The sequence below is a fragment of the Rhipicephalus sanguineus genome, chromosome 1, assembly GCF_013339695.2.
Source record: "Rhipicephalus sanguineus isolate Rsan-2018 chromosome 1, BIME_Rsan_1.4, whole genome shotgun sequence".
NCBI lineage: Eukaryota > Metazoa > Arthropoda > Arachnida > Ixodida > Ixodidae > Rhipicephalus > Rhipicephalus sanguineus.
The window spans coordinates 157,163,068-157,180,511 of record NC_051176.1 but is presented as its reverse complement, the minus strand read 5'-3'; the positions used below and the strand labels follow the sequence as shown (position 1 = coordinate 157,180,511).

Below are 17,444 nucleotides of genomic sequence, written 5' to 3'. Positions count from 1 at the left end.
GTGCTACGCGCGGACGGGTGAGTTTTCCCCTTTCACTAACTTCCTTCCACCTTGCGGGCTTCCACATAACTGATTTTCCACGTGCACTGAGTGTCTACAGGAATATTGCACTGTATACTGGCATCCATCGAAACTGCACGACGTAATTCGTAGAGTCCGATTTTTAGTGTGCTTTTTTTTAAGTTTCATCCGATTGTATAAGTTCAAAAAATTATTTTTCTATGCTTTTAGCGATGCCACAGCGGCTTCCGAAACGCTAGAAATAACTCATTTTATCCGATCCCTTACTGATGCTTAGGACAACGCACATAGAATGACAGAGTGGATATCACTAGAAGTAATTTAGATATTTACTCTAGCACCAAATGTGCTATGACGAATGCTATGTGAAATTAATCACCTGTGTGCACGTAGATGTACTGTCGATACGTGGCCTAAATCTCGTATATATTTTCAATTTTGTCGCGATTATTTGAAGTTGAAGTTTATTTCAGGCAAAAAAAGTACAGTTACCTAGGGGACCGGCGAAAAGGCAAAAAAAAAAAAATAATAATAAGCATGGCGGCTGACGAGCGTCAGTGATAACTAGAGGATTTCAGGTTACATCGGTGACCAGACGCAACCTGTACCGGGTGACTCCCTTTCCAGTAAACGCTGAAACCGCTTTTTGGAAGTTTGTCACAAGGTATATGGAATGGGTGCCGAATGAGCAGTTTTTACGAGGCAATTACAAACTTGTAACAACGAAAATACCATACTTGTACAAGCCACAGAAAAAAATGGTAACCGATTACTGCAACAATAAAATGCGATTGGCTACAGTGCTGCGCAGCACTGTAGCCACTCGCACAGCTCTATCCTGAAGTTCTGCTCATCTTCGAATTGTCCTTAGGCAATAGTAGCCCCCATCAATTGCAGCACCGTTTTTATTTGGAACAAGGGCTTGTTTTCTGTAAGTCTTGAAAGACTCGCTTAATATACACCTGTAAAACATTCGAAGATAGAAAGTTACGTATTCCACCCACCCTGCTAGTTATGCAGTAGCCGATATTTAGCCATTTCGTTAATTCTGACTGGCGCCGTGTATCTGCACACCTCGTAAGCCGATGTTTTACCAGAACCAAAAAATTATTGCTTCCATCTGTTTATGTAACCAGTGACCATTCAGTGTCATTAAGGAGGCCATACAAATGGAGTAAAGATAACCACGCAGAAAATGTGAACACCCTCAAGTTAAATTTCTCTTCTGCGCACTCGATTACATTTCAGGGAGAATCGCAATGCTATCTGCCCCAGATAACGTCACGCACTTTGAAGTCTGCGCAGACCACTAAAGGTGAACACGCGATACTAGAGCACTGCGTGGGCTCGGGCCTACCCGAAAACCCGGACCGGGCTAGGTAAAGTACTTTTCACGGCGGATCCGGGCCGGACTCGGGTCTGAAGCTCCGGGCTGAGGGTCGGTCCCGGTTTTAAGGTGGTGGGCTCGGGTCGGGCCTGGCTTGATCTTTGCTCAGTTCATAAGACTGTTCCACATACGTTGTGCATACATACATGTTCCACATATTTTATCTTAAAAACAAACGCTGTTTTTATGTGCGGCAAGGTAAAAGTAAGTAGATAAGGTGCTTATATAGTTGTCTCACTATTCCGTGCTTTATTTGCTTTCGCTCTTGTTTTATATCCCAAATTTTATTTTGCAATCGCAGTAATAAATGTAACACAATAAATTTATACCTATAAATTATCATCGCAAGAGCGATCACACAGCTCTAAAGCGGGGAAACGTTCTTGAAACTTCCAGCCGTCCACGAGAACCAAAGGTCTGCGCGGAGTCTCGTTACATAGATCACTATAAATACACATTCTTTTTCCGTGGCTCCGCCACGGCTCCCAGTGGTCATGTGACGCGAGATGGACATGCAAAGCCTGGTTTGTGTGCTCACATTGTTAACGTGTGAGCTTTCGTCGTATTACGCTATACGGTGCGAGACCTACGTGATACTGCTGCAACAGTATTGTAGTGTGCAGGAATAGTATAGGTCCACTAAACAAGACGTGGGGCAAAGTATTAACCAAATATCTGGCTTGAAAAAAGACAATTACGAATTCCGTGCCGCTAGACGTCCCCTTACCATCGTGAATGAATACAACGCGCTAAAGAACGAGGACGAACAGAAGAAACAACAGACCACGGCGCTGACTCGCAACTAAAACTTTATTTCGAACCCTTACTTCAAACCCCTTACTTCGAGCCATATGCATCCAATGAGTAAGCGTCGAGAAGCTTATCCGCGCATTTATTACCAAACTGGAACGAACCCCGAAAATAGATCTAAATCTCTTCGTCCACCTCCTGCCATTCCTACCCACGTAGTCCAATTGGCCACCTTCTACCGGTAGAACGTCGTTAGGAAGGTATACGTCATTGTAATAGGGAAAACAAAAAGGTAAGGAACAAACCGTACATAACGTATACACTGCTGAAGCCTGCAACGTGTAGCCCTCAAAGAGCTGTTTTATAGATTATTTGAAGAGTGCCACGACGTTCGGAAACAAGAGAAAATAAAGCGTCAGCTGGACAGCTATGCTCTTTCTGCAGAGGTCCGCAAAGACATCCAAAATTTGCTCCAGTGGCGGAAGTCTAAGAATAACGAGTGCCGACGCCTTCACAACTCGCAAGGTAGATTTTGTGCGCCCCTGCTGTTAGTGCAAGCAGTGAAAGAAACTTTAGCGCTCCTTCATTTATTTTTTATTTCAATAAAAAAAGCGTGCAGGATATGTGATGCATCAACGCATGGCGTGATTAAAGCCGGAATGTCTCGATAATATGCTTTCTTGCACAATAAAATATTCCGGAAAGAAACTGTAAACTATGCCACAAGAGAGAGAAAGAAGGAATAAGAAAGGCAGGGACATTAACTAGAGTACGTCCAGTTTGCTACCCTACACATGGAGTGGGCAAAAAGGGGGTAAAAGAGAGAGAAAGGAAGAGAAAACCATCAGTGCCCACATTTCACAACATACACAATGCGGCGTTTCGTAGCCGGTCGCTCAATTCTGCTGCCTTCAAGAACTGCAGGAGGGCTCTTGCAGCTTTCTGGGCTGTTGAGCTGTGAGGCCAGGCTCCCAAGATATATCCTTCAGTAAAAGACCGATCATAGAGTATTTTAAAGGCACACCTGAGAGTCCGGCGATGTTGTTCGAATTGGGGACAGCGGCACAAGAGGTGATCAATAGTCTCTACACAGTTGCAGTTATCACACATGGATGAATCTGCCATACCAATGCGTCAGATTAATGCGCTGGCGAACTCGACACCGACTCACAGCCGACACAGCATTGTAGCGTCACGTCGAGAAATCTTTGTTGGCAGTTGTAGCCGTAGCAATGAATCGAGGTTCTATAAGCGGCGATTGCAGCTTAGCGGAGAATTTCAGTGCGTTAGCATGGCATGATCCGCGACGTGGCGAAGTTCTCTTGCAGCGTGTATACACTTGACAAGGGCAGTGTAGCAGTGTGGGCGCTCGATCGTGGGCACATCGGGCAGCGTCGTCGGTGAGGCCACTGATACCGCGATCCGGCAGCCATTGTAAAACTGTGTCATGTCCTTCAAACCTCCCCCGAAAAAAATAATCAAACAACCCCCGAAATTTTTCAATTTTGCATGTGTATATATACAGGCACGCATACAAACGCACGCACGAACGTACATAATGATGTGGCCAGTGCGTACGCAAGATGGCGGCGCACTGGATAAAACAGTCTGCATGTCCGGCGACATACTGACCGACCGGCGTATGTGAAACAGCGGTGGACTATGGAACGAAAGCTTCGATTTAAAGCAAACAGATACAACAGCGCAGACTTCGTCATTACCGCGCAGACATAGTGAGCCCGAATCAGCCATCACATAAAAAAAAGTCAAGCAGTCAAAATTGTACTGGCAGTATTTCACCGTCCTCTTTCACGTACACATAAACGGACATCAAGCGAAAAGATGGTCCGAAATCTTACGTTGCAGGTAACATGAAAGCACAACCCTGCGCATAGAGTTTCATACAATACCCTAGAGAGGAAACTGGCGCTGCGATCGTTCAACCACCATGGGAATGATGGGAAGTACAGGCTTCGGATTGGATAGCGTTAGCTAGCGAACTGTCTACGAATCTTTTTTCTACAGTTTCAGTTTCGTTCTTCGCGAGGCGTGGGTAGCGGGGTGCGTTTCAAAGCATTCAAGCAGCGCCTTTGTTGTTCAAAGAGGCTGAAGACCGCTAGATCTCTTGGTTTTCTGCGACGCTGCAGCTTTTTAGGTTGTATTTGACAGTTTTAGCAAAGCGTCGGGCACTCACCGCTGCGCACAGATGTAGCGTCCCATGTCAGTGCAGCAAACTGCATCGAGTTCACGTTTGTTTGATAAGCGCGTCTTACCAAAACTCGTTCAAATCAGCTGCAAAACGACGGCGAAGCTAAGTAGACGCACCGTCGCGCTCCTCTGACTCGACTTCACAACAAAACGAGAGATGCGTTGGAGGCAGACCACTTAATAAAGGACCCCTGACACCGAATTTGGAAACTCGAGATGCTTGTGTTGTTTGATAGTCCTGCATGCGGGGGCACTTCTGACCGATTATGAGTGACGAGCGTTGCCTTTAAGATATTTTAATTTGGTTTTAAAGTAAGCCTGAGTGCTCATCTGAATTTTGAACTCCTATCAACATAACCACTAGTATGACGTAGACGTAGGCCCCTTGTGACGTTGCAGAGGTAAAGCAAGTGTTGTCTACGTCACAGACAGAAATATGCGCGGTGCATGCACTGTGGTATATTGCGAAGCATGTTTGCTCTCCCACCTTCTCCTTCTTCGGTACGTGTCGGCAGGCAGCGTGAGCTCTCCGTGTGTGTGTTCTCCAACTGGCAGTTCAACAAGCGCGTGGCTGACGTCACCCAATACTGAGCGCATGTCATCACGCGTGCCCCGAGGCGCGACCGCCGCGGCGCGGCGCTAGTTTCTTATCCTCTTTCGGCGCGCGTTTTGAACCTACACTAAAAATGACCATAATTAACGCTGCCAGGATTAATTAGACATCACGTTGGAGCATTTACGGTGTCATTCCGTGGTTACAAGACATAGACCTACTTATTACAACATAAATGTCACAAACAAGAAATCGGCTGTCAGGGGCCCTTTAACAGACGCACCTGGCATCGCAGCAGACGATACGTTAAGTGTTTCTCACTCAATACAGTACTGTTATTTCCATAAATAGAAAATGCGTACTTTCGAGGGAAAGAAAAATGCGTTTGTTTTAAGTGTTGTACAAAAATAATTCATTATGTTGTGACACAAATCTGGAACACAATTGCAGAGCAATGCAAACCCTGGTGGTCAAATTTGTCCAGGTTTTAGTTCTATCTCACGGTCGCGCAATCTTTTTGCAATAAGTTTTACATACGAAAGAATGAAGCAAGTTTTAATTGGAAATAACTTCATATCACTTTGTTTTACACTCGGCAAACAAGCGTCGCGAATCTCAAGAACCTAATCCATCCGAAGAAAATCCAAAGCCTGTACTTCCCATCATTCCCATGGTGGTTGAAGCGCGTCTCAAGGAGCCCGCGTAGACACTAGCGCCAGATTCCCCTCTAGGTATTATTGTAAGAAACTCTATGACCCTGCGTTTTCATGCGCATGTTTCTAGATACCAATCAGTCACGTCATTTGTACAGTTTATCGCCATGTTTATCTGTCCAGCTGTTTTCAGAGGAGTACAAACGTCGTCATGGAGACGGGTTTCGTGAATCGAGGAATACTCCTCTAAATTCGTAACACTGATCGCATCAAAATAGGAAAAATTAAGAAAACAAAGCAAGCAGGCTACCCATTCCTTTGATCCATACTCGCTGCCTTTCAATGCAATTATTTGCCGTTTTTTATTCACTTCGAATTCAAAACGAGAGCCCATAAAGTGGAGCTACGTGCTCCTTTCTTCGCTGTGTCACGGTGCGCACTTTCTTGCTGGAATCTGTCCTATCATGGATAAAGCTTCAATTCATTTTGTAGCGATCCTTTGATCTGGGGTTGTATCGTGGACAAATGGAACTCGAACAAGTTAAGGCTGACTAGAGCGAAATTTTTGGTTTCCGCTTTCGGCCTTCGCGTGATGGCTTGATTCCGACTAACACCATCTTTGTTGGCCGGATACGTGTAGCAGTTAACGAAACAGAACGCTGTAAAGTTATTTCAAATGGGACAGCGCATCACGGGAAAAAAGAAGAAACGGCCGAGCCAGCCAGACGAAAGGGCAGAATACCAGCTTCCAACTGGTTTTTATTGGCAATCGCATCAAATATATAGTCTTGGAACGATAAAAAAAAATGGGAGGTTCATTGTAGGTGGGGCCCTTCTTCCAAGGCTCCACTGGCTAAAGCTGAAATTTGGGCTAGTTCTAGCGGTCTTCCTGTGTGTATCTTTCTCTGTCCTTGTTTTGTTCCGCTATATTATGTAAATTATTTCAGTCAAAACTCCACTGGCTATAGCGGCTCGGTGGGCCTGACCTAAGGTCGCCAGTTGGCTTCCCACGGTCCGTTCACCGAATGGCGCCTCCCACGACCAGGTGTTCATTGGGTGCGTATATGTCCGGTGTCGACTGTAGGGAGTCGCTCTGGACAGTGGTAGGTTTATGTGTGTTAGCGTTGGATATATCTCCGCACCACGGGCGTGTGTAAAAAGCACACGAGCGTCACGCCATGATGAGACAGCACCATCACAACGTCACATAATAAAGTTTCATACGCGGTTCGCCTGATTAAGGAAGAACCTTTCATGAGCAGATAAGGCCAAGGAAGGGGCGCTGATACACGTGATTCCAGCTCTTGCTATAGAATGCGCTTCTATAACTTATCGCGTGATTTGTGACGGGTGTTTTTCAACACTTCACACTGATCAAACTTAGGCGAACATCCACAGTCGCGGCAATGAATTCCAATGTGTTCCTGGATTAATTTGTGCACATTGTAATAATGCTCTTTTAGCCTTTCATTAAGGCAGCGCCCCGTTTGAGCCGGAATTCGGTCATCTCAAGAAATTTCTGCTCAAACAACCGAATTCCAGGGGCAATGCTCTCTCCAGGTGCTACCCAGGCGTGGGAAGAAGACTGTTCGTACGACAAGACTCCCAAGTGGCGGGAGACGTTCAAGTACCGCATGAGGTATCACTGGTACTCAACAACGGGACGAAATTTAGTTTCAGCCTATCATCCCTGCCCATGAGCTACTTTCCCTGAACAGACGCCTGGCCAGCTGCAGGGCTAAGGCTGAAGCTGAAGACCAGGAGAGGTGCGTTCTGGGCGGAACTGATAGCTTGTTGAGAACGCTTCCGAAAGAAAGTCGGAGTGGGCGTGATCCCATAGGGACAGTGTGGTGTGCTATCTGCGAAAGAATGATATGCGCTTGCTGGTGTCGGACAAAGAGGGTGGATTTGTGCTCATGAAGACAGGGCCACTGATGTCAAAGCCACCGAGGCTATACGGAAGAACTTCTGAAATGTGCGGTTGCCTGCCCCCAAGGTAAAATCTCAGGCTGTTGCTTTATGCAGTGATCACGGATTGACTATAGCTAGCGAAGAGCATTAGTGAGTGCAAAAGAAATAAACTTTCTGTGTTTTTTAACGTTAAAACTCACAAACCGGAGATGCCATTTAGGACCGAAAATAATACATGGCAGTTATTGGTCAGTCGATATCTGTTGAAACAATTTAACACTCTTGTATTGGGACGACTCGTCTGTTGTGAAGAATTCCTGTGACATAACTGCGTCTCTTGAGGGCAATCACCCTATGGGGTTTTTTTCTCTGTTGATGTTGAAGAATTTTTTTATTCTGCACCACACAGGGAACTACATATGAACATGCAGTCTTGCACAGAAAAAAATGGGGCTGCAGTGGCGTACCAACTCGATTTGCGAGTGGCGTCGCTCACTCTGTCCGCCGTATATATATATATATATATATATATATATATATATATATATATATATATATATATATATATATATGATTTGAGGTAATTTTCTATATCCATAGAGCAAAGCAGATGACTTGCTTTTCAAAACTATAAATAAAGGAAGAATCTGCACAAAGAGATTGTGCAGGCTGGGCCGCCCTATACCGCGACAACACAGCAGTGTTTAATAATATTTTGGCAATATTACCGTGAAGTTTAAAAAGTACACCCAAATTTAACCTGATCATCTGAGCACTGCATCAGCAAACTTCCCAGTCTGAGTTTGGCGTTGTAGATACGATGAGTATGAAGAACCTGCTATGACTCTAGTAACTTAAATTCTCACTTATTAAATGAAACATGTGGCTGACAAAGCAGGGTACTTCGCAGAAGTCTTCAGGATAAGCCGAGTGCCAATTTCTTTACTGTTAGAGCCCTCTAACATAATGTCTTTCTTAAGAAGAAGACCAAGTTCAGTCGATTAATACCTAAGCAAACCACATTGCGCTGGTTGTGTATAGTTATGATTATAAATGGCTACGAATTTATATACTAGCTGTCCTTCTTTGCCCTCCTATTTTTCCCAGCTTGGGTGGGGGGTGGACGGAAAAGCGGTGAAGTGACCCTTTACTCCTCCCCTCCGGTTCCTCCAAGTAAATAGCCTACGTAAACTGTGTAAGCTCAAATTTTCCTTGAAAAAATGTGGGCGATTACAACGTTAAACTGCCCCGCATTGTTTCTTTCCGCATAGGTCGTTAGCTGTTAATCATTGGTCGAAATTTTCTGGGTCATGCTCACAGCACCTGCTCGTAAAACGACGCAACAAATGACGCGTAAGTGATCCACCACGTAATTACCACGTACGCATGACTGCGTAAAAAATAATAATAGTGAACTATTTTCAATACTCCGTATTGTTTGTCATTGGCTCTTCGCTATTCGTCAAAAATTTTCAATGTACCATAAAATCGCCTCCTTGTTGCGCGACGTCACAAGTGTGCGAAAACCCGCGGCGTTAAAATGAAGTGTGCACAATGAGCAGCACATTACTGTGCTGAACAATAACTCATTTTTTTCGGAATAGCCAGACAGTGTCTCTTTCTGAACGTAATTTAAGAAAGCTGCCCGCCAAAAACATTGGCAGCCGCTGCTTATAGCAGCGGGCGAGATGGATTCATATGTGTATAATAGATACTTCCAGTTGTAGTATAACGATGTTGAGCTGTTTTTGCGCGTGTACAACTCTCTGTGAACTCATCGTTGCTGACAAAGAGGTAGAGAAAGAAATAAATATTGTTAGGAACAGACACAATCCTTTGCAGGTGGGCAGCCTTCTTAGTCCAGAAAACCGTGGACGCTGATCATCTCCCTGGTGAGGTAGATCAAGTTACGGGGCAAACTTGAAAGCTGGGCTTTTCAACGTGCTCGAGTCTACTGCCTTGTTACAAGCCGCCGCGATCACTGCAGTCTAACATATAAGCGAAGTGAAGCAGGCTAATCGGAGACTAAAGTGGGAATCTATTTTAGCTGTCCTGGCTAGGCACAACTAAAATACTGGACACCTACATACTCATCAACTCACAGCAGTTTGGATATAGAGCAGTGGCGATGCTATTCGTTTTCAAAGAAAGAAACTGAATTTCCTGAAAAAGGAGAGCGTTTGATCGGGCTATAAAACGTTTACTGCTTCCCGCCCATATCTGAATCACCGATAATCGGCGATTACTTAATTTTCAGTCCAGGCAGAACAAAATAAAATCATGACAGATTGCTGTAATGTTGAGTAGCACTGACAATTGGGCGAGTTGGTACAGATGCATGGCTTCAGAACGGCGCAACAAGGAAGACGAAAATACGAAGGATCACACGAACACAAGCGCCGACTCACAACTAAAGTTTATTCCATATCACAGAGCAGATATATACACACGCGTGGCCTCACACAACGTCAAAAACCAAAAAAAAACAACCAAAACCCAAAGCACGTTAACTATTCAGGTACAAGATTTCTTTATCCTGTAGCATTCTCAGCATTGTCAGAAGTGCGGCTGCGCGCCTCAGTTTAGCCTCACTAGCATCATTTCAAGGCATCATGATAAGACGACTCGGGAAGTAATCGAGGCATGGAACATTCAAAATAAAAAACAGTCTTGTGTCAGCTGTCCCTCGATTGCGCTACAGGATAAAGAAATCTTGTACCTGAATGGTTAACGTGCTTTGGGTTTTGGTTGTTTTTTTTGGTTTTTGACGTTGTGTGAGGCCACGTGTGTGTATATATCTGATCTGTGATATGGAATAAACTTTAGTTGTGAGTCGGCGCTTGTGTTCGTGTGATCCTTCGTATTTTCGTCTTCCTTGTTGCGCCGTTCTGAAGCCATGCTGTAATGTTATAGAGCCCCTGCTGAGCGATAGCCTCCTCTGCAATGCTCGAGCGCAAGACGCACAAGCGTGGCATAGGCAGCCCGCACCGCAGGTAGCCTACAGTGCGTGGTCACGACACACGGAGGACAGTCGTCACAGCAGAATCGTAGGACAAATTTTATTATAAAATTACGTCATTGCTGCGTTCAAGTAAAACTTTGCCTGACTTGTTAGTTTCCCAGTCTGCAGCCGACAATAATCACTGACCAAAAAGGGGGGCTGCGCCCCCCCCCCCCCAACATTTCTCAGTGGGGGGGCTAGCGCCCTCCTCGCCCCCTGGTAGATACGCCTATGTGGGGCTGTGTCCTTCATTAACAATGCCGGTGTTTCGGTGGAAAGATTTTTGGCTCTGTTGGAATTTTATCTTGAAGCAATGTTCATTTCTTTTGAAGATGAGCTGTTCGTACAAAAGGAAGGTATATGTATAGGTTCTTGTGTGGCACCTGTGTTGTCTAATGTCTTCCTGGCACACATGGACCAGCGCCTGGAAACCGCTTTGTCTAGAGGCAAGGTCCTACACTCGTTCAGATACGTCGACAATTTTTCGGTTCTTTTGAAAAAGGAGCAAGATAAAGCTTACTCTGCGTGTGTTACGGATGTTTTAGATACTCTTAAAATACTTGGACAAGGGCTCAAGTTTACCCACGAGCTTCCTGCTAACGACAAGCTGCAGTTTTTAGATCTTCATCTCACGCTTGACGAAAACCACGTGTGTTGGATGTATCACCCTCGTGCACAGAAGGAATGTTTACCGTTTAGTTCCGCCCATTCTAAAGCAGTGAAAATAGTCATTGTGAGTACCAGCTTACAGTTGGCTTTAACTAGGTCTTGCACCCCCCCCCCCCCCCCCGTACTTCAGGAAAGCTTTAAACTGCAGATTTCCAGACATGTTTCGGCTGGCTTTCCTTCTTTTGTGCTGGCTTCGGTGTGCGAGGCTTTGTTGAAAAAAATTTCGTCGTGAGCCCGCTAGTGTTTCAGAAACAAGCGAAAAGATACAGAGGAAGCGCCCCATTGTCATTCCGTATGTGGACAGAGTGGCTCATTTTTAAAGAACGTGGCCTCTCGCTTTGAAGTTCCTGTAGCGTTTTCCGTTCCTCGGGGGCTTTCACGCATTTGTGCTCTTTCGTCCTGCGCACCAAGTGCTGAGTGTTTCAAGAAGCACACAAAAAGCTTTTTGAAGTATTCAGTAGGCGTTGTGTACAGGATTCCCCTAAGTTGCCGAAAGGTGTACATCAGCCAGTCGGGCCGTTGTATAAATGATCGCCTAAGAGAGAATGCGCTGTCACTGAGGAATGGCACAAGTTCGCATTTGCCGCATCATTGCAAGGAGTGCTCGTGTGAACCTCTGCTAAATAGCACGCTTATTTTACGCAGAAGGAAAGACAAGGTGCACGTGAACTAGCAGAGGCGATGTACAGTCGAGCGCGATATGAAGGTTATCGCGCGAGCGTCGACCGGCCTAGCGTCCCAGGGGCCTAGCGGCAAGTTTCGGAACAGTGAAAATCAAGGTTACGCATTCCTCTTGCACTAGTTGGCTGTTCCATGCTACAACAATCGCCCCTACAACGAATTCTACACCCTTTCACTGTATTTTAAGCTTTTCATTTGTTGAGATCAAGTGTATTCTTCGTTGGCTCTTATCTCCGCGGACGGTAACAAAATTGCTGGGAAAGATATGGTAAAGCTGGTGCTTGGCACTGCTTCATTTGAAAGGCTTTCTAAGTTGAACAAAATATATTGCGTTGTAATAAAAAAAATGAAAATGTGCCTTCCTCAGACAGGAGTGATCGCAGCTTAAGCAAGGAACAACAAAAAGAGTGAGTGAAGCTTGCCTGATACCTCCCTCTCCTCGAAAGGGTATTCTGGGACGTGGCGCTGTTGTAGTTCTTAGTCGACGCTCGCGCGGTAACCTTCAAATCGCGCTCGACTGTACGTTAAGCAAATTGGAAACCAATGTATCAGCGTCTCGTCCTTGTCTTTGTTTGAAAATGAGTATGCTTTCATAACTCGTAGGTTGTGCCGCATTGTTTTTTTTTATGTACGCATGCGTGAGGGTTTAGGTAGCTAAACATCGGTTTATTAAAACTAAGTTGCGAGCGTGCGCTTGCCCCTGTCTTTTCTATCGTCCGTACTACATACTATATATATAGTTCACTATAAAACATACCCTTGCCCCTCCTCCTCCAACCCACCCCGTGTAACTGATGCCTATGCGTGAACATATATACCATTGGGCTGCAAAGGGGTCTTCCACGTGGTTTCGTGACGCTGCTGCTACAAAACATCGAAATATGACGCAACTTGCACTAGGCTTTTTGAGCATTACCATCCATGTGTAGAGACTACTCTTTGAGTATTGAGCAAGCGAAAAAGGATATGAGCGAAAGAGTTCAAACCGGACCCAGAAATATGTATGCAAGGCAGCAGCTTGTAAACAAGCCTTCCTAACCATCAATAATAAGCCGACGTCAATCCCGTCACCTTCCGCACGCACGCGCACTCTTTTCAGGGCGTCGAGAGAATGCAGACGCACATCGCTTCCCGCCAAAGAATGGACTCCAGTGAGGAAGCAGCATTACTTCCACCCAGTGCTTCCACATGTCGCCGGAAAATTTTGTCGATCAATGCGTCCGCATCTTTTGAATCTGAGCAGCGAGCCGTGTTCCTCGTAACGCCTTCCCGACAAGGCACGCGGGCACTGTTGCAAACGCCGGTGCGTGCCCGCTGCTTCAACATATTTAGCGACAAAACGCAAAATGATCTTGCGTCGCTCGAGCTTTGCAAGAATTCTGCCGTGTCACTGGTTCATGTATTTCCGCTCTCTCTTTCCATCTACCTCCCCCCCCCCCCCCCCCCCCCCCGTCCTTCTCCCCAACCGCATGACCCATTTTTGGTGCACGCATCTGCCTACCTGTTTCGGCGTTTTCGTCTGAACTTCATCGAGTTCGGGCGTGTATTTCTGTCCTCACATGGAGACGAGGGCGTAGTTGCGCGCTTCCTAAGCATATTTTCGGTGCTCATCGAGAAGCACGTGAATTTCGACGCGAGCTATACGTGAAATGCGGACGAAATGCCGTCTTTGCGCTTCGTATTTCTCCAAGCCTACATTTTGCAAGGAAAATCCCGCCAGCCCGCTTCACGTTTGTGTCCGCTTTCTCCATCCTACTTTCCCTTTATCTTTCTAGGTCATATAAGCAAAATATTTCGTGCGTGCCTTCTTTTTACTTCTCGCTCTCTGACGCACAAAGGAACGTGAAATGTTGCGTCAGGCCCACTCGTCGGGAACGCTGCATCTGCCCTGCTCGTAAAATGAACCGATAAACCAGCTCGAAATAAAGCGCCAGCTTCCAAGCCACGTCCTGCTTCTTGTTGGCTTTCATATATAAAAACTATGTTCCACCAGCGCTCTGTATATGCCACCGGCGCAGTTGAAATCACCGCGAACGCTGCCGACGTAGAGGGTTCCTTCGTGTGAATGGCAGTATGCGCTCGTAGTGCTCTGTCACAAGTATTCCGTAAAACTTGAGACATCGCTGCTTTATTCATGCTCAAGACTACTTTCTTCCTCACGGGTGCTTTTTGTTTTTTAGACAATACAGATTTTTAATAAAAACTACACTGTAATAAAAACGCTATGGCAGTAAGGCACCTGTTGTCTTCATGAACTCCACGTCGAGGTGGAAATACTTCGCCGCTGCTAAACATTGAAATGACTAATTAACAAAACTTCATTTTTTGATTGCCAACTTGAGGACAGTTGTAAATACAGTTGAAACTCGATTTAACGAAGTGATGACTGCGCTCGTTGACTGCGTCGTTGCGGCGTTCGCGTGGCTAAAATATTTAAAAAAGCGCCGTTCGCATGATATAAAATGCACGTTAAAGGGACACTAAAGGCAAATGTTGTCGACGTTGATTGCTGAAATAACGTTCCACAAACCTCGCAGTGCTTGTTTCGGGCCAAGGAAATGCTTATTTTGAAAGAAAATCACGTTCTAGTGGTCCGCACAGCGTTAGCGCATTTCAAATCGCCCGCCTGAAAAGGCCGGACGTAGCGTTTGCTTTGCCCAAAGTTACCCGCCTTTACTGCCCGGCAGCCGACGCTGTGGACAGGGGCGTAGCCAAGGGGGGGGTTGGGGGGGTTCAAACCCCCCCCGAAATTTTTCACTTTTGCTTGCGTATATAGGCACGCACACATACAAACGCACGCACGAACATACATAAAGTATGGTTGAACCCCCCCCCCCCCCCCCGAAAAAAATTTCTGGCTACGCCCCTGGCTGTGGAGTACACTTTAGCTGTGGTTTCTGCTCTCAAGGGCACATTACAAGCAGATTACAAGCCTTGCCCAAGTTGCGGTTGATCTCGTAATCCTCTGCTCGAAAGTGCAGCGAGCACACACGCAGATTTCTTGGTTGTTTAGCACACTGTCGCAGAGGCACGGCACTCAGCCACTTCGGCGTACGGGTTTACTTGCGGCATCCACTGGAAAGTCACGTCGGTTTTTTTGCTGCAGCTGCTGGTGCTCCAGCGGCGCACACCATTCAGGCATCCCGAAACATAACAGGGACGCGGAATTTCGTCGAACTTTCCGTTAGAGCGACTTTCATGAGCGCGCAAAGCACATGCAACAGTACGCGATCACGAAACTACCGCTGAGACGCGACCACGCGACCGCGTGAGCGGACTCAGCGGAGAGGAGCCCGGCGAGAACGGAACTTTTAAACCACCTGCGCCGTTCTCTTTGGTAACGCCAAATGCTTTCTTCCATGAATGAAACAGAAACGCACAAGCAGCCTTTTATTACGTCTTGCAATGCATGGAACGTTATTTTTTTTTTTAGTATAAGTATTTCGAACTATAGTCGGATACAACTTTAGAAGGCAGCGGAATTTCCTCCTCAAAGGCGGATGAATACAAGCCTGCACCAATGGGCGCGCACTCGGGACTGACGTCATGAGCGGGACGGCCGGTGGCTCCGCCTTCGGAGAACATCGGCGCGTGCATGAGCGGGGCTATTTCTTTAGTCGCGGAGGCGATCGGCTGCCACGCTTCGGTCGTCTGGGCGGGGCCTCTCCTGTCTTCTGAAATTGTGACTCTTGACGTCATCGGGCTCATTCCGAAATGTCCCACTGGTGGCGCATATCGTTTCCTACAGTCCTTCATTTACCTTAATTTCTCGATTAGTAGAGCACTGCTGTTGATAGTACTGATGTTTTAGGCATTCTCAAACATTAAACTTTCACTGTTACATAAACTGTTGTTTGCCTTTAGTGTCCCTTTAACACAGCAATGGATGGCTTTCGTCCTTGAGTCGCCTTAGGCGAATTCGTAAGGGACCCTGTTAGTTTTTGTTTCTGTTCTGTATCGGCCACGAGCTGTTTATGATTGGTTGAAATCTCCACAGTATTTGTTCGTAACGCGATGCAAAGAAAGGCGTGAAAACATCACACTACGTAATTAATGTTCATGCACAGTTGAGTAGAACCGATATCAAGGTAGTAAATTATTTCCGATACTGCATCTTTCTCGCCATTCGTCCTTTGCCCTTAGAAATTTTCGGACTGCTCTAAGATCGCCTGCCTCTCATGCTGCGTCACGAAACCGCGAAAACTCGCTATGTCAAAATGATGTCAGCGCTAGTCCTGTTTCATCTGTCTCGTCCTTGTAGGTTTCGCGCTGTTTTTTTTTTTTTTTCGGGGCGAAGCTCCTCTTAGTCTCACCTTGTCACGTCTCCGTTGTCCGGCGTAACCACCTTTGCAAACATCCCACTACGACCCACCACCGATCCTTTGCAAACTGCCCACTACTTCGTCTTTGCAAACATCCCACTACGATCCATCACCAATGCATTACTTCACCGACCATAAAGCCGTTATAATGAAGGGAGAACGGAAGCGTCTAGCTGCCACTTACGATTGATAAAATTTCTTGTATAAATATATACAGTGTTTGTCACGTCTTTGATGATCTACTGGGCTATCGCTTTGATTACTGCTGGGCGAAACCACTGAAGATTTCACGGTGTAACCATGACTGCTTCAGGAGCTTCGCCCAAGCTCTTTATCATTCACCCGTGGATATGCTGTGAATTTTTTTTACTATGAATGTCAAATGATGTTTACAGAATAAACAGCGCGTCATTTTTAATCTGCCGAACAATACTTTGTTTTTGTTTTTTTGAATAACCGGACAGTGTCCCGTTTCAAACGGAATATAAGATTACTTCCCGCCGATAATTTGGTAGAGGCTAACCGCAACAGCTAGCGAGAACGATTTGCGTATAATAAATATTTTTAGGGTTAGTGTAACATTGTTGAACTATTCATGCGCGCATACAACATCACTCATCAGAGCTCATCGCAACATCACAGGCCTTCTTTGCCGAGGATGCGTTTTTTTTTTTTAACGCCTTCACGCAAGCCGCTGCAGTCGTTGCAAGCCACATGATAAGCAAGCGGAGCGGATTAATCGGAGACACAGGCGGAAACCTCATCCCCCGGCGTTTTGCTTTAGCATGGCCCAACTGAACCACTGAGCATTTCTCCGCCCTTATTCACTCCCAGCTGGCAATACTGTACATTCGTTTGACACCTTCACATACTTTTCTGGTCGTCGCCCGCGCTTGCGCATCGCCAGTCATGTAAACTTGACATTAGTTAGAATTGAATGAAAATAGGACGCAATAGTCTAACGTCAGTGAGCCGCTGCTCAGCGGTAGCCTCCTCCTTAATGCTAGAGCGCAAGGTGTGAAAGCATCGCATAGGCGGCTCGCAGGGGCGTAGCCAGACATTTTTTTTCGGGGGCGAGGGGGGTTCAACCATACTTCGTGTATGTTCGTGCGTGCATATATACGCAAGCAAAATTTAAAATTTTCGGGAGGGGGGGGAGGTGAACCCCCACCCCCGGCTCGCACCGCAAAGTACATGCCACGCGTCCTGGTGTTGCACGAAAGACGATCTTCAGGGCAGATGCCACAGATATTTTATAAAGTTCAGTTACATAAGTATGCGACACCTG

At 46.1% G+C, this 17,444-nt stretch overlaps 1 long non-coding RNA gene across 1 annotated transcript in view; it reads right to left on the bottom strand.

The window, feature by feature from the left end:
- LOC125759076 (uncharacterized) overlaps nucleotides 1–17,444 on the bottom strand; it is a 365,173-nt gene that overhangs the window by 71,783 nt on the left and 275,946 nt on the right. The gene's annotated exons all lie outside the window — the stretch shown is intronic.